The 23,111-nt window shown below is 46.7% G+C and overlaps 1 long non-coding RNA gene across 1 annotated transcript in view; it reads right to left on the reverse strand.

Moving 5' to 3' along the window:
* Nucleotides 1-4,014: 4,014 nt before the first annotated feature.
* LOC134911633 (uncharacterized) overlaps nucleotides 4,015-23,111 on the reverse strand; it is a 136,914-nt gene continuing 117,817 nt past the window's right edge. Inside the window, exons 4-6 of the long non-coding RNA XR_010176725.1 lie at nucleotides 7,945-8,062; nucleotides 4,456-4,570; nucleotides 4,015-4,328 (exon numbers count right to left, since the gene is read on the reverse strand). This is a non-coding gene — a long non-coding RNA (uncharacterized LOC134911633). The remainder of the gene's footprint in view (nucleotides 4,329-4,455; nucleotides 4,571-7,944; nucleotides 8,063-23,111) is intronic.

Raw genomic sequence — 23,111 nt, forward strand, 5'->3', positions numbered from 1 at the left:
TAAAAATGTGCAACTTTAAACTATTATGCTGCTTTCAGACATGTGACCTGGGAATTAGATGGGTATAGCAAGCTGGTCTCTGCTGCATGAGTCTGGTCGGGAGCAGGGTCGTGGACCTGGGACCTATTCCGGATTGTTTCTTTTCACACGTGCATACACATGCAAAAATCCGGGATATAGCTGCATGTGTGAAAAGGGTATGTTTGATACTTCAGGATCCCTGCAGCTCAAAAGTCTCGTGATCAGCTGCCTGAAATTAACACTCAACATACCTCCCAACATGACCCTCTCCAGGAGGGATAAAATGCTCTGTTTCTGGACTTCCCTCTTAATTTGTGATTGCCGGTACCTGTTTTGAACAGGTTAATGAATAAGAATGGGGTTTCAGCACAGGTGATGGCAATCATACATTAAGAGGGAAGTCCAGGAGCAGAGCATTCTGTCCCTCCAGGAGAGGGCCATGTTGGGAGGTATGACTCAATTACCTTATACCAGTGGTTCTCAAACTCAGTCTTCAGAACCCCACACAGTGCATGTTTTGCAGGTCTCCTCGCAGTATCACAAGTTAAATAATTAGCTCCACATGTGGACCTTTTAAAACGTGTCAGTGAGTAATTAATACACCTGTGCACCTGCTGGGTTACCTGCAAAACATGCACTGTGTGGGGTCCTGAGGACTGAGTTTGAGAACCTGTGCCTTATACCATATAGGCAAGCTTTTGTATCATTAATGTTAAACCATCAATATGCTGTAGGGATACACAAATACCTCATTTTATGACACTTTGGCAGCCACAATTTTATTGCACTTTTCCTAAGCAAAAACACTTATGTTATATGCATTCTTGTTTGACATGTTCTCCATGATTAAACAATTTGTAACCAAAGTGTCAACTTTGTTGCAAAACTCTGAAATCTGTGCAGTATTTCTGGACCATAGATGTCCTGAGGAACCATATATTTGCTGACAACCCAGAAATCAGTATCAATGTATCTAAAGGTTGGTACAATCTCTGTAGACAAACTTCAGCTGCCTTAGTAATTATTGGGTCACACCTATAACCCTTATAGGCCCTACACACTTGGCGATATTCTGAAAGATATGAACGATCTCGTTCATAAATGAACGAGAACTCGTTCATATCTGTCAGTGTGGACACTTAAGCGATGAACGATGCGCGTCCCCGCACTCGTTCATCGCTGGTCTCCCGTCGGCTGTGCATGCAGGCCAATATGGACGATCTCGTCCATATTTGCCTGCACTTCAATGCAGCCGGGTGACGGGGGGAGTGAAGAAACTTCACTCCCCCCGTCACTGCCCCCCCGCCGCCGGGTCGCTCGTCGGCCGTATCCGCCGTCGGGCAGCTCGGCGGCGGATCGGCTAGTGTATAGGGCCCCTTTGGTAAACATCAAAACAGGAACATCTATACCACAGGTTCTCAAACTCGATCCTCATTACCCCACACAGTGCATGTTTTGCAGGCCTGCTCACAGAATCACAAGTGAAATAATGAACTACAGCTGCGGACCTTCTAAAATGTGTCTGTGAGTAATTAATACACCTGTGCACCTGCTGGGTTACCTGCAAAACATGCACTGTGTGGGGTAATGAGGACCGAGTTTGCAGACCTATGATCAATACTAAACATAGGCTTTTGAAGAAACTCAAAATAACACTCCCCTGGTCATTCCACTGGTGACGGAAAGACCTCTATTTCTGTTTCAATCATAAATGGACAGTGACATAAAGGAGAAAACAAAAACACAGAGATCTTTGTGTAATACAGTTAGGGTGATGCACACTATATTAAAATCACCATGTGGGGTAACCACATCCACTTTTTAATTTTAGTTAAATGATGTGGTGGGGTTGCCCCCTCTGCAAAGCACTCGTGTACAAGTGTATATCTTTTGTCAAACTAATTTAAAAAAAACACATTCCCATTTCATGCTGTGAATAGATGGGAATAATCACCCTAAACAGAGATGCTCGTAGACAATGTCATCATATTTGTAAGATATGCACCAGTCTTACCCAACCTCGGTCCTCAAGATACACTAAACCAGGGCTGGCCAAACCGGTCCTCGAGATCTACCAACAGTTCATGTTTTCCAGACCTCCTGGAGATCTGTAGAATTGTCAGTTAGGAATGAATGCAGCACATAATTAGTAATGACTACACCTGTACACCAGCTAGGTGGTCTGGAAAATGTGAACTGTTGGTAGATATCGAGGAATGGTTTGGCCAGCCCTGCACTAAACAGTCCGAGTTTTAGTAACATCCATCCTTGTGCACATATCGTTAAATCACAATATAACTGTGGTACTAATTAAGTCACCTGTGCTCAAGTATGGCTATTCTTATAACCTGGACTGCATGCTTTGAGGACGGTGTTTGGAAAATCCTGATGCACATCAATCTACCGTAATATATCTGCATAAAGCAAAAAAGCCCCTTGGTTAACTTTGCACCCTGAGCATGCATAACTATAAACATTATTGCAAGTACTGACACACATACATTGAGCAGAAAAAAATATATATATTTTTACAAGTCACGTTTTTACATATTTTGGAAACTGGATTTTTAAAAAAAAAATAATTAGATAAGTCTTGTAATGCCTGTCAAGCACCCACTCCAAATGCAACACAACCAGGAACCAGTGCTATGTTTTGGAATAGGAACATGAGATTCCATGGCTAAATCACGAGAAAACTCCTGTACCAGGTAGCACACTGTAATTGTAATCAATCAGAGGATAACCCAGCATCAGATGAAACAGCATAGTTGGTTTATTCATATGCATACATATAACACTTTATAATAAAAAGCCACATTTCAGCTTCAAGAAGCTTAAGATCCTTGCAGCAATGGCAAACTGCCCATAAGGAATTAGGGGCCTACAGCTAAAATATGGCAAGGGATTAGTGGGCAGCCACTTCTGGCGTTCATGCTTTGCAACAGACTTAGCACTATATGGGGACAGTAGCGGCAAGATCTTGTTTGCCCCTGACCAGGAATGGGATCATGTAGGAGGTAGTAGGAGGTAAGAAGAGGGGGTGTCTCACTGCACCGGTACAAAGAACAATGTTAGGAAAAGTAAAGGAATCTGAAACCACTAATGCCAATAATTTATAGAAAATGACTCAGATCAGGGTATATGGTGGTGCTCCCACTGAGTTAGATAAGATATAGCAAAGAAAACAAGCATTCAAAGAATGCTAGAAAGACTCAGAATAGTTAGGGGCACTCTTATGGTAGTATGACGGATTGCTTAGAGTAAAACTTAACTTTTAATCTACATATTTAATAACTTTTAATGTACATATTTAATCAAGCTTAAAACAAGCACACATAACATATATCCAAGGAACCAAAGTTCCATAAGCAGGTGAAATATATTAACAACAATAATATTAACAACAATACTAACACATGGAAAGTTAAAATACTCAAATTAAAAGGCACGCAGGTTTGTTTTTCCAAACCTGAGGAGAACAGCCGAGTAATTCAGCCAAAAGCAGAAAGGAAAGGCTGACGAAATCAGTGTTACTATCTTATCTTCCAAGTACTGGCACTGGTAAGAATCTCTCATCACTCATTCACTGCTTTTGCAAATGAGAGACAGCAGAATTCTGAGAGTGCCTAGGTAGTTCTGCCTATTATCTATCCTACTCTACCACACTATTGCTGTGACACCTGTAACGATAAGATATTGTATACTCATCTGAGTATTGAGATTATATATATTATTTGCATCTGTATATAATTACAAACCTGCGTGCCTTTTAATTTGTGTATTTTAACTTTCGTTGTGTTTGTATTGTTTTTAATATATTTCGCCTGCTTATGGAACTTTGGTTCCTTGGATATACAGTATGTTATGTGGGCCTGTTTTAGGCTTGATTAAATATGTACATTAAAAGTTAAGTTTTACTCTAAGCAATCCCTCATGCTATAATAAGAGTGCCCCTAACTATTCGGAGTCTTTCTAGCATTCTTTGAATGCATGTTTTCTTTGCAGGGATGAGACCAGCCTGGCCACAGGTTGCTGGACACTGATGGGAGGTGGAGGGCTGTGCATCTGTTATTGATGCGGCTGGTGATCCTGTCCACAAACTTCCTCAGTCCTTGAGCAAGAAGAGCAGAGGAGTCCCTCATGTCATCAATGATGGCCTCAGTCTGCCTCTCCAAGAGATCATTCTGTCATACTAGTGATGCTGTATTCTCCCAATATATGGCATTCCTGGTGAAGGGAAGTGCCACTGATGGTACTAGGGTTGCAAGTACCATAAACTCCTCAGAATGATCCTCTCACATTAACATCTGTAAAAAAACAAAACAAAACTTTTTTATGTTACAGAACAATAGACAAAACAAAAACAATTATACATGCCACAACATGCAGTGCTTGTATAGTAGATGTGTCATAATTGCTATGGTTCATGCCTACCACTTCCTGCTCCTCCACTGGGGTAAACTCCAAGGACTGAGGGATACTCCCCCCATGAGTCCCCCTAGCATAACGGCACTGCTTTTGCTTCAGTCTGCTGCATAAGCCTTACCATCTGAAATGATAAATGTCATCATTATTACTACTCATGCCTACTCATCTAACAGATCATCCAGAAAATAATACACTATATCAGTCCCTTTCCCCAGCCACTGCCCCCAACTCATCCCCTACCCACTCTCCAGCCACTGCCCCCATCCCATCCCCTGCCCATTACCCAGCCACTGCTGTCAACACATCATCCCCTGCACACTCCCCAGCCACTGCCCCCCAACCCCCAATACCTGGCCCAAACTTTCCCCTGCCCTCGCAGTCCTATGGTCCCTTATTATTGCACGTTCCAGCATCACTGAGTATGAGTCCGATGCAAATTACCAAACAATGTCTGTGCCTTAACTTGCATCAGAACCTGATTCCGGCACCATATGTGTATGGATACAGAAAGCAATATGCTACAAAGTATGTTACCATTTTGCATATATTATGTGACCTAGCATTTAACGTGTGTTGCTTAGACATGTGAATGGTTACAGGTATGTAAATTCTCACTGCAAACCATAATTGGGCTTGTGGTAATTTTTGTACCTCTTGTGTTTTCTTATGTTTTTTATGAAGATTCTGCTGTTCAAAGTTGAGTATTTCGGCTAGCTATGTTAGCAGAATTGCAGCAAGTGGCTAAAGTTACTGGATGAGACTATTGAGCTGCTCATGCATGTATTGTATTCATTTTTGTTTGGTTTTCTCCAAATTTACATGATAAAAAGTTTTGGTAAATGTGAGTTAAAACAAAACGTGTGTGGTACTTCTTTTAAAAAAAGCAAAAATGTTTATGTATATTTAGAAGTACTGTATAAATGTAGATAGTACATAGCATAGCAGTGGCCAGCCCGTGGCTCTCGAGCCACATGCGGCTCTTTCTTAGTCCGCATGTGGCTTGGCTCCCTGCTCTGCTCGCCGCTCGCCACCTGCCGCCCACCGCCCACCCGTCACACTGCTAGTGAAACAGTGTTTCTAAGGGCGCCGGCCTGTGAGTCACTCAGAGCTCGTGGACCAGCAGCTGCAGCTCCTGAATGGCTGCCGAACTGCAAGCTCTAATTGGCTCATGAACCAGCGCCTGATACACACACTCACTGCCGCCAGAGGAGACTGAGGGGCAGGAGAGGCACTCACTGCCGCCGGAGGAGACTGAAGGGCGGGAGAGGCACGCGCTGTGCTCTTCTGCCCTCAAACAACAAAGGCACAGCCAATCAGTAGCGCGGTGAAAAGCACTTGGGAGGCATATCTGGCACTGTAGAGGCATATGTGAAGCTGGCACTGTGTGGGCATACATGTATCTGGCACTGTGTGGGCATATGTGTACTTGGCACTGTGGGTCATATTTATATCTGACACTGTGTAGGTATATATGTATCTGGCACTGTGTGGGCATCTGTATATCTGGCACTGGGGGCATATCTGGCACAGTGGGGATATGTGTATCTGACATTGGGGAATATATGTAACTAGCACTGGGAGGACATGTGTATCTGGCACTGGGAGCATATCTGGCACTGTGGGACATGTGTATCTGGCACTTGGGGCATATCTGGCACTGTGGGGCATATGTGCATCTGGCACCGTGGAGACATGTGTATCTGGCACTGTGGGGCATATATGTATCTGGCACTGTGGGGTACATGTGTTCCTGGCACTGTGGGGCATATATGTATCTGGCACTTAGGGGACATGTGTATCCAGCACTGGTGGTATATATGTATCTGGCACTGTAGGGCATATATATAACTGGCACCGTGGGAACATGTGTATCTGGCACTGTGGGGCATATATGTATCTGGCACTGTGGGGTACATGTGTTCCTGGCACTGTGAGGCATATATGTATCTGGCACTTAGGGGACATGTGTATCCAGCACTGGTGGTATATATGTATCTGGCACTGTGGGGCATATATATAACTGGCACCGTGGGAACATGTGTATCTGGCACTGTGGGGCATATATGTATCTGGCACTGTGGGGACTTTTGTATCTGGCACTGGGGGCATATATGTATCTGGAACTGTGGGGCATGTGTATCTGGCACTGGGGGCATATATGTTTCTGGCATTCTGGGGACATATGTGTATCTGACACTGTGGAGGCACCCTTTTTTGGCCGTTTTATATGTATCTGGCACTGTACTGGGGCATTATATGTATGTGGCACTTTACAACATGACAAAAAAACTGGGTTATGATATGACACAAGGTCATACTCCTCCAAATGTCATACCAAAAGGTGTGTGCGCAAAAATGGGGTGTGGCTTTGTGACAACTAGGCCATGCCCCATTTTTGCTTGCGCGCCTTAGGCGTGCGCATGATGGAGGCTCTTACCCTTGACTACACATCTTTTCTGGCTCTTTGCCTCTGACTGATTGGCCACCCTGGCATAGCACAACAAGAGGTGAGTTTTGTGGTTATATAAAGAAATTATTTACAAATGTATAACTTAGATGATAACAAAATATTATAAGTTTTATAAAATTGCACGCTTTTTAGTAATTAAACCAAAACACATGTAAAAAACAATAGTTTGCATGGGTCACATTTAAAAAATATTATATAGACATGGATGGTTATTCAGAGATGAACGCAGATCGCTGGATACGCAACCAGATCTGCATTCATCTCCGCACATGTTGGGGGCCACCTATCACAGGGCAAGGCCGAACAGCATGTGTGAGGCCACCTCCCGATGTGTCCGCAGTTAGATTGCGGACGCCTCGGATCTAAGGTTGACACTGGGCAGCGCAGCCTATATGCGCTGTGAGGTGGTCAGTGGCCATTTTTTTGGGAGTGGCTGCATGTGATGTCACGCAGCTGATCCAAAAACGCTCCCGACACCCCTCATTTGGTACCTCCCCCAAAGCCATGACAATGCCCCCCCCCCCCCCCCCCCCCCCGACGTCCACTGTGGGGACAAGTGTATCTGGCACTGTGGGGACATGTGTATCTGGCACTGTGGGGACATGTGAATCTGGCACTGGGGCATATATGTGTCTGACACTGTAGGGGCATGTGTATCTGGCACTGGCAGTCGTTTACATGGCAAAACCAGGTTGATTTTGCCATGTAAATTATTGCACTTTAAAAAAAGAGGACAACTCTCATAAAATCTCTCACTTCCTGATTCTCACACCCTATTACATTCTTTAGTGTCAGTCGTTTATTAAGGCATCTTATTTTTGTATCCACAATAACAGGGGGAAAAAAGCGCATGGTGTAGCGAGAATTTTTTTTTTGTAAATTGGGCATAATACACTTTTAAAGGTGTTAGTGCATGGATGTGTAGGCAGGGCCGGCAATAGAAATTATCCTTATTTTTGCCCAAACCCCCTCCCCTCGCCGGTTCTCTGGCAGTTACAGGCTAGTCGCTTGAGAGTCTGCCTTACCTATATGTGATTTCTCTGGGAACACGGAACCTCTGAAGAAATTGTTCATTCCTGTGCAGATGGTGACTCCGGTCGATATTCATTATTCACATAAGAGATCACATGGTCTGGAGAACGCCTGTTTGCGTAGGAATAAACCAATGTCATTGTCATAAAGCGGACGTTCAACTGGATAATACATAGTAACAGACGTTTTAGTGCAAGGCAAAATATGAACTTCTTTGATCGAACAATTTTAGATTATTAATCTGTATTTGCTAATTTGGCATCAGTTATATCAGTAATGTTTCTTTAGAATGAAGATTACTGACCCTTCTAATCCTGCCAGTTGTGTATACCCTCCAGCCACCTCTCCCTGGTTCTGTTCTTCCTCATAACCAAGCCCCCGATCCCCACCACACGAACCTCTCTAGTCCTCACATAGGGGGTAATTCAGACTGGATCGCTGCAACGGCAGCAATCGCAGCCTGAATTCCTTTCGCACTGCGCGTGCGCACCCCTGGTGCCCAGTAAGATGCTAAAAGCATCTCAGGGCTGCGATCACCTCTGCCGGATTGACTGGTAGGGGTGGTCGTGGGGTGGGAGGGAGCGTGCCAATGGCGTTAGAACGCTGTTGATGGGGCGCGGTCCAGACAATGCAGGCATGTCTGGACCGCTGTGGGGTGGTCTGCGGTGGCTGCCTGACGTCACACGCAGCCGCTGCGACCCAAGATTTGACAGCCCCCTGCCAGTGTGGGGGGTACAGCCTGACATGTGGGGTGGACTAACCCTGTGCTGGGCGTCCCCCCGCATGTCAGAGAAACTGAATCATAGATGTGCTAAATTTACGATCAGATCTGAATTAGACCCATAATCTTTCCAGCCCCCACAGTCTCTATAACCCGACCCTTCCTGTCTCTCCAGCCCACAGTGTGTCTCAAACCCCCACAGTGTTTCTCCAATCCCCACAGCATATCGCCAGCTCCAACAGTGTCTCTCCATCAGAGGCGTAACTAGGGTTTTTGGAGCCCAGGGCAAGATCAATAATGGCGCCCCCCCCCCCCCCCCCCAAAAAAAAAAAAAAAAAATAATTTCTTAATAACAATAATACATTAATAAAATGATAATAAAAAAAAACAAACAAAAGGAAAGTATGTGCAGACGCCACCGGTGTCACTGCATATAAAGATGTCAGGGTGTGTATGTATGTGTATGTAGGTGCAGTGGTCGAAGTTAAATTTTTGAAGGTGGAATGAAAGTGTGCAAATAGCAATTATGCGCGCGCCGAAGGCGCGCGCGCTCCGGAAAAGGGGCGTGGTCACTCAAAAGGGGCGTGCCCTTCAGTGTAGTAGGACCCCTCATACTATCTAGTACTGGTGCCCCTTTCACATTATAGCACACGGTATGAGCCGAAATTCACATTATAGCACACAGTATGAGCCGAAATTCACATTGCCCCACACGGCATGAGCCGAAATTCACATTATAGCACACAGTATGAGCCGAAATTCACATTACCCCACATGGTATGAGCCAAAATTCACATTATAGCACACGGTATGAGCCGGAATTCACATTATAGCACACGGTATGAGCCAAAATTCACATTACTCCACATGGTATGAGCCAAAATTCACATTTCCCCACATGGTATGAGCAGAAATTCACATTACAGCACACGGTATGAGCCGAAATTCACATTACAGCACACGGAATGAGCGAAAATTCACATTACCCCACATAGTATGAGCCGAAATTCACATTATAGCACACGGTATTAGCCAAAATTCACGTTACAGCACATGATATGAGCCAAAATTCCCATTATAGAGTTAGGGGATCCTACCCCCAGAATTAACATGGCCTGTGGGGCACTATGATGAGGGGAGCCCACCCCCTTAATAGACTAATTGCAGAGTTTAGCAGCGGAAGGGCTGCAGCGGTTTCTCACCCCAAGCTGCGGCGCTTCTGCCACCTCCGACACTCCACATCTTCGGCACCACCCGGGATGCAGAGCACCGCACCGGGTATGCACCCTTTTCAGTGTGGCCTGCTGCGCTCCGAAGGGGTTCTTGTTTCATGCTGCAGGATCCCGATGTGCGCCTTCCTCCCCGCTGTTACTGTCACGGTAAGCATTAGTATCGTTTACCGCAGAGGCCATTTTCTGAGGCATATGTGTTAAACCTCAGGAACTGAGATGCCCTTCTCACCATACAGCTGTGTGGCCGAGCCGGGCGGGGGGACAGCCAGCAGCAGCATGCCGGATATCAGCAGCAGAGGGTGCGGGCTGTACATACTTGAGGCAGCTGGATATTCAACAGTGCTGAAAGCCTCCGGAGCCCGCACCCCCGGAGCTGCAGTACACCGGCAGAGGACACCCATCCCCCGAACCCTGCGTAGCCCAAAGCCGGAGATCAGCAGCATGTTGAACGCGGAAGCAGAAGCTGCTTATTGCCGGTCAGCATGCTGCTGATCTCCGGCTTTGGGCTCCGCATGTGCATTACAGCCCCCACCCTCGGCTGCTGATATCCGGCATGCTGCCCCTGCTGCTGGCTTTCCACCCGCCCGGCTCGCCCACCCAGCTGGATGGTGAGTGAGAAGGGCATCTCAGTGCCCGTGGTTTAATACATATCTCTCTTCGGTAAATGGCCATTAGTACATCCCACACACACTGATTACACACACACAGACTGGCCACCCCCAAATCCTACACACACCCACTCAGACTACACACACACACATCCTCATACTTTCCTCTCCCCCACACACACACTGGACTGCAAAAATTTACACACACTGACACTGTTACACACACACACAATTAACACACACTCACACTGTCCCACACACACAATTAACACACACGCACACTGTCCCACACACCAGTGGCGTGCGGTGAGGTCAGTGGCGTGCGGTGAGGCACTACAGCCATAGGGGTATATGCAATTGCGGTCGAATTCCCGAAATTGTCGAATTTCGGGTCATTTTCGACCCAAAAAAAAATACGCCTATGCAATTCAGTGCTTTCCGACCAAAAAACGGACTTTCAAAATTCGACTTTTTGAAATTCGAATTTTTGCAAATTCGACTTTTCTGCAATGATATATAAGTGCTGCAATTTGACCAAAGCATATTCAATTCAAGTTTGGAAATTCGACAGCAGTGCTTTTAGACAGCAAATTCGTCATTTTCAATCCGCCACACTTTGGAGGGTGAAAACAAATAAAAAAAATTTAAACATGGTTTTTTTTGTGTTTTTTTTTTTTGGGAATAGCAGATCTATTTATATTAGAAGGGATTAGGTACTTTTTTTTTTTTTTTTGGAGGCACAAATATTATTTATAATTTTTTTAAAATATTATATATTTTTTTTTTTTTTTTTTATTGCTGGAACGGTACAATCCGAAAAAAAAATTGCGTGGGGTCCCCCCCTCCAAAGCATAACCAGCCTCGGGCTCTTCGAGCTGGTCCTGGTTCTAAAAATGCGGGGGAAAAATTGACAGGGGATCCCCCGTATTTTTAAAACCAGCACCGGGCTCTGCGCCTGGTGCTGGTGCCAAAAATACGGGGGACAAAAAGAGTAGGGGTCCCCCGTATTTTTAACACCAGCATCGGGCTCCACTAGCTGGACAGATAATGCCACAGCCGGGGGTCACTTTTATGCCGTGCCCTGCGGCCGTGGCATTAAATATCCAACTAGTCACCCCTGGCCGGGGTACCCTGGGGGAGTGGGGACCCCTTCAATCAAGGGGTCCCCCCCCCCAGCCACCCAAGGGCCAGGGGTGAAGCCCGAGGCTGTCCCCCCCCATCCAATGGGCTGCGGATGGGAGGGCTGATAGCCTTTTGTGATAATTAAAAGATATTGTTTTTTCCAGTAGTACTACAAGTCCCAGCAAGCCTCCCCCGCAAGCTGGTACTTGGAGAACCACAAGTACCAGCATGCGGGAGAAAAACGGGCCCGCTGGTACCTGTAGTACTACTGAAAAAAAAATACCCAAATAAAAACAGGACACACACACCGTGAAAGTAAAACTTTATTTCTTACGTCGACACACACATACTTACCTATGTTCACACGCCGACATCGGTCCTCTTCTCCATGTAGAATCCAGGGGTACCTGAAAAAAAAGATCAATATACTCACCTCAGCCATGGTCCAGAGATACATCCACGTACTTGTAGAAAATAACAAACCGCAAATACCCGACCAAACGGACTGAAAGGGGTCCCATGCTGACACATGGGACCCCTATCCCCGAATGCAGAGAGACCTGTCAGTGACAGCTGTCACAGAAAGGTCTCTATAGCCAATCAGGAAGCGCAACTTCGTTGCGCTCATCTGATTGGCTCTGTGCGTCTGAGCAGACAGCGCATCGCACAGCCCAGTCCATTATATTCAATGGTGGGAACTTAGCGGCTAGCGGTGAGGTCACCCGCCGGTCAGCGGCTGACCGGCGGGTGACCCCCCCGCTAGCCGCTAAGTTCCCACCATTGAAAGTAATGGAGCGGCTTTGCGATGCGCTGTCACATCACAGACAGCGCACAGCCAATCAGATGAGCACCACGGAAGTAGCGCTTCCTGATTGGCTGAAGGGACTTCAGTGACAGGAGTCACGTGATGTCCCGGGATTCGGGAGAAAGGGGTCTGATGTGAAAGCATTGGACCCCTTTCTAGTCCGGTATGGATCGGTGTTCGTTTTTTTGTTTTGCCAAGTACGTGGATTATCTCTGGACCTGGATGTACCTCTGGACGCTGGAAGGTGAGTATAATTTTTTCACAGGTACCTCGGATCGTCGGAGACCGTGGCAGTCGGCGTGTCAACATAGGTAAGTATGTGTGTGTCGGCGTATGAAATAAAGTTTTACTTTCACGGTGTGTGTGTCCTGTTTTTATTTGGGTATTTTTTTTCCAGTAGTACTACAGGTACCAGCGGGCCCGTTTTTCTCCCGCATGCTGGTACTTGTGGTTCTCCAAGTACCAGCTTGCGGGGGAGGCTTGCTGGGACTTGTAGTACTAATGGAAAAAACAATATCTTTTTATTATCACAAAAGGCTATCAGCCCCCCCATCCGCAGCCCATTGGATGGGGGGGGACAGCCTCGGGCTTCACCCCTGGCCCTTGGGTGGCTGGGGGGGGGACCCCTTGATTGTAGGGGTCCCCACTCCCCCAGGGTACCCCGGCCAGGGGTGACTAGTTGGGTAGTTAATGCCACGGCCTCAGGGCACGGCATAAAAGTGACCCCCGGCTGTGGCATTATCTGTCCAGCTAGTGGAGCCCGATGCTGGTGTTAAAAATACGGGGGACCCCTACTCTTTTTGTCCCCCGTATTTTTGGCACCAGCACCAGGCGCAGAGCCCGGTGCTGGTTTCAAAAATACGGGGGATCCCTGCCCAATTTTTCCCCTGCATTTTTAGAACCAGGACCAGCTCGAAGAGCCCGAGGCTGGTTATGCTTTGGAGGGGGGACCCCACGCCATTTTTTTTTCCGGATTTTTCCCGTTTTTGCCCGTTTTTTAAAATCGCGGTAAAATCCGCCAAATCGGCCGATTTTCGCCCGCGATTCTGGCGAATCCGTTTTTCATTGAATATGGTGAATTCCGGAAGCCACCTACCGGAATTCACCTGGCGAATTTAGTCGAATTAAAAAACGGCGAAAAATTGCCGCGATTCGCCGTGAATTGCATATACCCCATAATGTCCGCCGAATCCTGTCGATGAACCCTACCGCCACCGAGCCAATGCCCGCCACTGCCTCTGAGCCGATGCCCGCTGCCACCACCAATGGCTTACAAACTCGCCCACCATCAACTGACCCAGCCCTCCGCCACTAATTTGCAACTCAGTCCAAAGTCGCCAATGCCCGCTGCATGCCTGCTCATCATACTTGTGATATATTGTACATTTTTATAGAAAAAAATAATAATCAGTGTTTGGGACTGGGAAGGGAGTGGGAGAGGACATGAATGCAATTTTGTTGTCCAGGGTTTCCATTAACTTAATGGAGAAGGGTCTGAATGGGTTAAAAATGTAAAAAAAAACTGCGTGAGGTCCCCCTCCTAAGTATAACCAGCCTCGGGCCCTTTGAGCCGGTCCTGGTTGTTTAAATACTGGGAAAAAATTGGACAGGGGTTCCCCGTATTTAGACAACCAGCATCGGGCTCTTAGTCCGGTCCTGGTTCCAAAAATACGGGGGACAAAAGATGTAGGGGTCCCCCCGTATTTTTAAAACCAGCACCGGGCTCCACTAGCCAGGGACATAATGCCACAGCCGGGGGACACATTTATGTAGGTCCCTGCGGCCGTGGCATTACCCCCCCAACTAGTCACCACTGGCCGGGGTTCCCTGGAGGAGTGGGGACCCCTTAAATCAAGGGGTCAACCCCCCTCCAGGCACCCAAGGGCCAGGGGTGAAGCCCGAGGCTGTCCCCCCCATCCGTGGGCTGTGGATGGGAGGCTGATAGCCATGTAAGTAAAAAAAGAATATTGTTTTTTGTTGTGGAACTACAAGGCCCAGAAAGCCTCCCCCGCTTGCTGGTACTTGGAGAACCTCAAGTACCAACATGCAGGGAAATAACGGGCCCGCCGGTACCTGTAGTTCTACAACAGAAAAAATACCCAAATAAAAACACAACTCACACACCGTGACAGTAAAAATTTATTAAAGCACACTGACACACTCACACATACTTACCTATATCCCACGCCGGTCACGTCCACTTGTCCAGTAGAATCCAATAGGGGTAGCTGTAAAAATGAGAGACACATTACTTACCTGCATCCCACGCCGGTCACGTCCACTTGTCCGGTAGAATCCAGTAGGGGAATCTGTAAAAATGAGAGACAGATTACTTACCTACATCCCACGCCAGTCACGTCTACTTGTCCAGTAGAATCCAGTAGGGGAATCTGTAAACATGAGAGACAGATTACTTACCTACATCCCACGCTGGTCACGTCCACTTGTCCAGTAGAATCCAGTAGGGGAATCTGTAAAATGAGAGACAGATTACTTACCTACATCCCACGCCGGTCACGTCCACTTGTCCAGTAGAATCCAATAGGGGTACCTGTAAAAATGAGAGACAGATTACTTACCTACATCCCACGCCGGTCACGTCCACTTGTCCAGTAGAATCCAATAGCGTTACCTGTAAAAATGAGACACAGATTACTTACCTACATCCCACGCCGGTCACGTCCACTTGTCCAGTAGAATCCAGTAGCGTTACCTGTAAAAATGAGAGACAGATTACTTACCTACATCCCACGCCGGTCACGTCCACTTGTCCAGTAGAATCCAGTAGGGGAATCTGTAAACATGAGAGACAGATTACTTACCTACATCCCACGCCAGTCACGTCCACTTGTCCAGTAGAATCCAATAGGGGTACCTGTAAAAATGAGAGACAGATTACTTACCTACATCCCACGCCGGTCACGTCCACTTGTCCAGTAGAATCCAATAGCGTTACCTGTAAAAATGAGAGAGAGATTACTTACCTACATCCCACGCCGATCACGTCCACTTGTCCAGTAGAATCCAATAGGGGTACCTGTAAAAATGAGAGACAGATTACTTACCTACATCCCACGCTGGTCACGTCCACTTGTCCAGTAGAATTCAATAGGGGTTCCTGTAAAAATGAGAGACAGATTACTTACCTACATCCCACGCTGGTCACGTCCACTTGTCCAGTAGAATCCAGTAGGGGAATCTGTAAAAATGAGAGACAGATTACTTACCTACATCCCACGCCGGTCACGTCCACTTGTCCAATAGAATCCAATAGGGGTACCTGTGAAAATGAGAGAGAGATTACTTACCTACATCCCACGCCGATCACGTCCACTTGTCCAGTAGAATCCAATAGGGGTACCTGTAAAAATGAGAGACAGATTACTTACCTATATCCCACGCTGGTCACGTCCACTTGTCCAGTAGAATCCAGTAGGGGAATCTGTAAAAATGAGAGACAGATTACTTACCTACATCCCACGCCGGTCACGTCCACTTGTCCAGTAGAATCCAATAGGGGTACCTGTGAAAATGAGAGAGAGATTACTTACCTACATCCCACGCCGATCACGTCCACTTGTCCAGTAGAATCCAATAGGGGTACCTGTAAAAATGAGAGACAGATTACTTACCTATATCCCACGCTGGTCACGTCCACTTGTCCAGTAGAATCCAGTAGGGGAATCTGTAAAAATGAGAGACAGATTACTTACCTACATCCCACGCCGGTCACGTCCACTTGTCCAGTAGAATCCAATAGAGGTACCTCTAAAAATGAGAGACAGATTACTTACCTACATCCCACGCCGGTCACGTCCACTTGTCCAGTAGAATCCAATAGGGGTACCTGTAAAAATAAGAGACAGATTACTTACCTACATCCCACGCCGATCACGTCCACTTGTCCAGTAGAATTCAATAGGGGTACCTGTAAAAATTAAAATGATACTTACAAACTGCAATCCACAGGAGGAGAGAGAGAGAGAGAGGGGGGGGGGGGGGGGGGGGGGGGGGGAGAGACTAACCTGCTGCTGCTGGGGAGACCGGCACACACTGCAGGGCCACGACGGGAGGACGGAGCCGGCGGAGGAGGGGGAGAGCCGCACACCGCCGCTCCTGTCAGCGGCAGCGGAGGAGGATGGGGCGCACACTACAGACGCCAATAACCGCCGGGACAATTAACACACACACACACAATTAACACACACGCACGCACACTGTCCCACACACACAAATAGCACACACGCACACTGTCCCACACACAATTAACAAACACGCACTGTCCCACACACACACACAACACACTCACACTGTCACACACACACACTTAACACACGCACACTGTCCCACACACACACAATTAACACACACGCACACTGTCCCACACACACACACAATTGATACACACGCACACTGTCCCACACACACACAATTAACACACACGCACACTGTCCCACACACACACAATTAACACACACTCAAACTGTCCCACACACACACAATTAACACACTCACACTGTCCCACACACACACACAATTAACACACTCACACTGTCCCACACATACACAATTAACACACACGCACACTGTCCCACACACACACAATTAACACGCACTCAAAACTGTCCCACACACACAATTAACACACTCACACTGTCACACACACAATTAACAAACACGCACTGTCCCACACACACAATTAACACACTCACACTGTCACACACACACTGTCCCACACGCACACTGTCACACACACACAGTCACACACACACACAATTTACACACACTCAAACTGTCCCACACACACAATTAACACACTCACACTGTCCCACACACACACAATGTCCCACACACAACACACACGCACACTGTCCGACACACACTTAACACACACACACACACAAAATGTCCCGCACCCCCTTCCCGCTCACCTGCACTCACTGCTGTTCAGGGCAGGGGCCGCACGCCCCCCCCCCCCCCGAGGTCGCGCATGCGCGCACCTCCGCGGTCGCGATCGCGCACGCGATCGCGTAACACACAGTCACTTTGCAGGGGGGAGTAGGGGGAGGCTCCTGGCTGCCGCTGCCTGTCTATTGTGACAGGCACAGCAGCCGGGGAGACAGGGAAAGCGCCGCGGGTAGCGCCGGCGGAATCCCTGAAGCATGGGGCGAGTGGGCCGTACAGGTGCCGGTGGCGCCCCCCACTGTTGGGGCTGCCATGGCGCCCAGGGCACGTGCCCTGCTCGCCCCGTGCTAGATACGCCTCTGCTCTCCATCCCCTCCAGTGTTTCTTCAGCCATAGACTGCACAGTGTCTCTTCAGCTCTGTACTGTCTTTCCAGCAGCCACCTCCACAGTGTCTCTCCAACTCCCTTCTGTCTCTTGGGCTCCAGACCACTACCAGTGCCGATGTTTAAGCCAATGGTCTACCTGGATAGACCCTGTACATGCCTGCTCCTTTCTTATCATTGGAGTGGCACAGGCAGAGGTTAGAGATTCAATAAATATAACTAAGTAAAAGCCACTCGAGCACACAAAAGCAGCCTGTAAAATCCCTTCCTTACACGAAGGTTTCCTTAACCCTTCACCAAATAGACACCAAACAAAGAATTGAAGGAGGGCCTTAACTCGTGCTCAAACACTTCACATTCCTCCAACTTGTGAGACCCTTTTCAGCATCATACGGTTTCTTACACTACGCAAATATGCATAAATGAGGGAGAGAAATTATCATATATGGTGAAGTACAGTTTAATACAAACATGAAACAATACATAAAACAATCTTTTCAAATATCTACACATGCATAAAAAAGCAGTGGTTCTCTAAGGCTGAATCAAGGTAATTACCAGCTCTTGTAGAACTGTGTAGCCAGTTCTATAAGGGTGCTGGCATGCAATAGAGTCCCAGACACTCCAAGCACTCCCACTCTTGCAGGTCCACCTGCCACCAAGAGTCGCATCCTCTGCTTGCCGCACCAACGCGTTTCGTTCCTGGGCTGGGATCATTTTCAAGGTGATGACATCATTTTAAAAGATTGTTTTATGTATTGTTTCATGTTTGTATTAAACTGTACTTCACCATATATGATAATTTCTCTCAATCATTTATGCAAATTTGCGGAGTGAAAGAATCCCTATGATGCAGAAAAGGGTCTCACAAGGGAGAGGAACGTGAAGTGTTTGAGCGTCAGAGGTTAGAGATTGATTCACATGTGGGGCCCCTTGGAACTTCAGGGCCTTGTACAGCTCTGCGCCTATTCCCCCCTAGCCCCCACCCCCCCCCCAACACTGGGCCTGTGTGAAGGCACAAATAGCTTTGCTTGATGTATTAACTGCCTTAATTGGTTAAAGAAAAGCTGCAAATTAGAAGGGCCAAGTGGTTCAAAGTTAGCATTCGCGCAGTGGCAACCAGAACCCCCCCCCCCCCCCCCTGCGTTTGCCTATGGAGGTGACATGCTGCATGTTGACAGTACAACCAAGTCAAGCTTCAACAATATGGCAGTTGCAAAACAAATCCAACTCCATTGAAGACATCAGCTGAGGAGCAAGTCTGCTGCAGCAGGATACTATCACTATTCACCAGGAAAAAATAGAACATGAGCATACAGTAGTTGTTCTAGTGGTGTTTGGGCCTGCTTCACCACAATAATGGGCGAAGCCAGTCCAGACAATTAACATTGTGCAGTGCACACCACAGATCCGGTGGGACAGTAGGCTGGAAGCTGCGGCCTCAATTTGTATCCTGCTGCCTATCCTGGCTTCTTCTGCCCGGACTATCTCCCAACCCTCAGCCCCCCCCCCCCCCCCAGCTTGCCACCTGCTCCTCCTGCGGCTCCATTACCGCCAATGACTGTAGCCCTGCAGCGCCATACCCACCTGATCCTCACTGCTGCTCTCTGGAGCTCTGGTTCTCTGAGGTCTCGTAGGCAGCCGCTGCTGATCCTTTGAGGGAGTTCCATACTATTTACCGGCTCCCAACCTCCTGCTGTCTGGCCTGTCCAGCTGTGTGCTGGCCTGGTCCCTGGACTGCTTCTGCTGCTGCTCCTGCCATGCATCTCTCTCTGTCCTCCTGCTCTCATCCTCTGGGTGCTGGCGGCCATATTGGATTTCACTTCTATGGAATATGTACCTTTTGTGCCTTTTCCCATCCTCCTCCCTGTATTCTGGTGATGTTTGAGTACCCCAAGGCTGGTCCTGGACTCAATGGGTGGGATTCAATTCTTTTCACCCCTTTATACACCCGTTCTGTTTCTGCCCTCAGGGACATTGTATCATTATTTCAGCTCGCTACCTCCGAAGTAGCGAGGCACCCAACCCTTTACACAGCTAAACCTGATTACTATGGGCGCAATATGCGCGATAACGGAGATTGTTTTAGAAAGGAAATTGGGCGTGATATATCATTTGAATCTCACCCTTTGAGCACTAATTCAGTTGTTATAAGCTCTCTGTGATGGCACTGACTTTTCCTTGAATGATGCTTTAGTGAATTCAGATACTGTCACCTACTCTCCTCCTATCTCACCACCCATGTTCTTTATTCATATCTATTAATTCCTGTGATTGAACCAACACCAGATAGTTCTCTCTTTTATTCATATTCTACTGTGCCTGCCTAGCGATCGTATTGAGCGTTCCCTCCTCCAGTGACTTTTCATAGCCAGAAACTGGCTCACACCACTCATTAATTTCCTGGGACCTCTGTTCCTGCCGCTACATGTAGCCCTGGTCAAAGTGGTGCTTTAGGTCTCTTTTCAGATTCTGGTGTGAATTCTAACTCCAATGCTCCTCTCACTTTCAAAACTTTGTGTCATGTTTTTTGGCAGCCTTTAAAACAAACCTCACTCAAGAACTTATTGCAGCCATACGCGAGAACTTTCCGTTATTGGAGACCACACTGACCACTTGGAATGTAAAATGGAGGAATTGGTGGCTTCCCATAATGATCTCATCTCTGCTCATGATCACCAACAATCTGTGATGTAGGATCTTAAAGATAAAATGGCTGACATGAACGATTGCTCCTGAAGAAATAGAATTCAGGGAATTACTGATTCTGTAAATAATGCAGACTATACAATGTCTCTATTCAGTAATCCACTTCATGATGTGGATGACAAAGATTCATTGACCATATCCACCATCTCCCTAGGCCCCTATCAGTTTCTATTTCTCTTCACAGAGATAATCTCCTTCAAGTCCATCTCTTCACAATTAAGGGGCATAATATTCAAGCTGCTAGATATTCTGGTGATTCTGATGTCTTTTGGGGGCCTACAACTTTTCCCAGATTTCTCAGTGTTGACCATCGTTAAATGGCGATTGTTGGCTCCAATTACAACAGCTCTTCGTTTTCATGAGATACAGTATCATTGGGGATTCACAGTGAAACTGATCACCAACCATGAGAGCTCCTTTTATGTAATTTCTCATTTGGATGCTGGGGTCAAGCTATTATCTGATTGAGACCTTCCTGTTAAACTGCCAGCTTCTACCAGGAATCCTCCTCATCATCTTGCATGGTTTATGACCTGTTTGTTAATATTTTATTCTGAAATTTAATTTTCTGATTCTCATTGAACTTACATCCTCCCCGGTATGCCCTTGACTATATTAACGGCTGTATCAACATAGCTACTTTTGGTATGGGTGATTTCCTTTGTTCTATATGTTTTTCCATGTTTAATTTTATGTCTCTATAACAATTCTTGTATATGTACAATTGTTTGCTTGGTATGCTGTATTCATATTCACATTGTATCTTCAGTGCGCCGCCTGACTGACAGTTTTTTAATTTTGCCAAGTACGTGGATTACAAACAGAAGAGGACCGATCTACACTGGATTGTTGTGAGTAGAATTTTATTTACAGGTACCCCTGGATTCCACTGGAGAAGAGGACCGACTGCTTCGTGTCAACATAGGTAAGTATGTATGTGTGTAAGTGTGCATGTATGTAATAAAATTGTACTATCACGATGTGTGCATTGTGCTTTTTTGGGGGGTATTTTTTTTGTAGTAGAACTACAGGTACAAGCGGGCCCGTTTCCCCCCCCCGCATGCTGGTACTTGCGGTTCTCCAAGTACCAGCTTGCAGGGGAGCCTTGCTCGGACTTGTAGTTCTGCTACAAAAAACAATATTTTTTTTTTTACACTATGGCTATCAGCCCCCCATCCGCCGCCCTTGGATGGGAGGACAGCCTCGGGCTTCACCCCTGGTCCTTGGGTGGCTGGAGGGGGACACCCCTTGATTTAAGGGGTCCCCACTCCTCCAGGTTACCCCGGTCAGGAATGACTAGTTGGTGATTTAATGCCATGGCCGCAGGGACCAATATAAAAGTGTCACCCAGCTGTGGCATTATCTCTGTGACTAGTGGAGCCCGGTACTGGTGTGAAAAATACGGGGGACCCCTACGTCTTTTGTCCCCCATATTTTTTACACCAGGACCAGGCGCAGAGCCCAGTACTGGTTGTTAAAATACAGGGGATCCCCTGTCAATTTTTTTCCTGTATTTTTACAACCAGGACCGGCTCAAAGAGCCCGAAGCTGGTTATGCTTAGGAGGGGGGACCCCACGCTATTTTTTTTCCAGTTTTTACGCTAAACAGACCCTTTCCCATAGATAACCATGCACAGATCTCACTGATCCGTGCATGATTATCCAACTCGCCTGGAAAAAGCAGGTCTATTTTTTTGCTGCTTTTTTTAACAAATCGCAAAAAAATATACTCGCACTTGAGCATTCAGAGACTAACACCCAAATACGAATTAATAGTAAATTCCCATGTTGTATGAACAAACAGCCGCGTTTGACCGATGGTCTATTCATTCGTATTTCTGAACTTAGCTGTGAAAACAATTACGAATTGCACCAACACTGCCGAGATTTGTGCTTTGTAAATTCCCGTGTTGGGACTTAGGAAAAAAAAAACACAAATCGGACAAACACGAAATTTTTGTAAATATACCCCCTGGTTTGGTCAGATTTTGGTTGGTGATGTTATTGCTACTTCCAACAGGTTTATTCTACTGCCCACCTATGCCCCTGCAGTAGTTATGCAGACCCAATATATCAGGTCATTTAGTTTCTTTTCCTGTTCTTCTACCACTTCTCCCCCTCTTCTGCTCCCTTCTCCCTTTTTTTGGGGGGATACTGTTTTGAGTTGATTAATGTAGTTCTCACCTTATGCAGTATATGTTTATGTGGTCCTTGTTTACTGTGATTTCTGCTGTTTTTTTTTATATTGGTTGAAATGGTGCACATATTTTCTTGAATGTTAAGTAGTTGAATTCCCATAATAAGCATACATTTTTCATAAACAGAGAGCAGATATTGTAGCTTTGCAGGAGATCCACTTCACTTCGCTGTGCCCGCCAGTGTTGAAAAACCAGAGGTACCACTTAGGCTACTTTGCAAATCGTCCCTTTAAGTGAAATGGCATAGCCATTCTCCTTCAAAATTCAGTTTCCTTTGTATTACATTCCCAACTAGTTGATAAAAGTGGACGTTGCCTTTTTCTCACTGGCCTCCACGACACTAAGGGGGTCATTCTGACCTGATCGCATGCTAGGATTTTTCGCTGCACTGCGATCAGGTCAGAACTGCGCATACATATGCACCACAATGTGCAGGCGAGTCGTACAGGTACAAAGTGAATGTTGAGCGATGGATT

This window comes from Pseudophryne corroboree, chromosome 4, assembly GCF_028390025.1.
Source record: "Pseudophryne corroboree isolate aPseCor3 chromosome 4, aPseCor3.hap2, whole genome shotgun sequence".
NCBI classification, from domain to species: domain Eukaryota; kingdom Metazoa; phylum Chordata; class Amphibia; order Anura; family Myobatrachidae; genus Pseudophryne; species Pseudophryne corroboree.